Source organism: Penaeus monodon, chromosome 15, assembly GCF_015228065.2.
Source record: "Penaeus monodon isolate SGIC_2016 chromosome 15, NSTDA_Pmon_1, whole genome shotgun sequence".
Classification (NCBI taxonomy): Eukaryota; Metazoa; Arthropoda; class Malacostraca; order Decapoda; family Penaeidae; genus Penaeus; species Penaeus monodon.
In genome coordinates this window covers 38,175,327-38,175,649 of record NC_051400.1, presented here as the reverse complement: position 1 = coordinate 38,175,649, position 323 = coordinate 38,175,327, and the positions used below count along the sequence as shown (strand labels likewise).

General features: G+C 45.8%; 1 protein-coding gene across 1 annotated transcript in view; it reads left to right on the top strand.

The window, feature by feature from the left end:
- The window catches only part of LOC119582022 (CAP-Gly domain-containing linker protein 3-like), a gene marked incomplete at its 3' end in the record, with an annotated part of 68,768 nt that overhangs the window by 37,936 nt on the left and 30,509 nt on the right, over positions 1 to 323 (top strand).

Genomic DNA, 323 nt, shown 5'->3' with positions numbered 1-323 from the left:
TTCTCCTCCACACAATTTTCTTTCCCTTTTTCCCTTCCGACCGGCACCGAATTCCCGACCGAGGAGCACTCAGCGGTAATAACCCGACAGCGTGATTTATCTGAGAACAGCCGAAATCACAACAAAAGTAGCCTAAAATAGAGTCATTGGGCGCGTTTATATATCGAACTCAGAATGATGTAGTACCCGCTTTAACCAAGGAACGTTTTGATTAGAAAACGTCGAAGGAGGACGAGGAGAAAAAAACGAAGGTACAGAACGTTTAATGTAAAGAGGACTGGAATGGTTGTTGTCTTGGTGTGTGTGGAAGCGTGCGTGCGTGC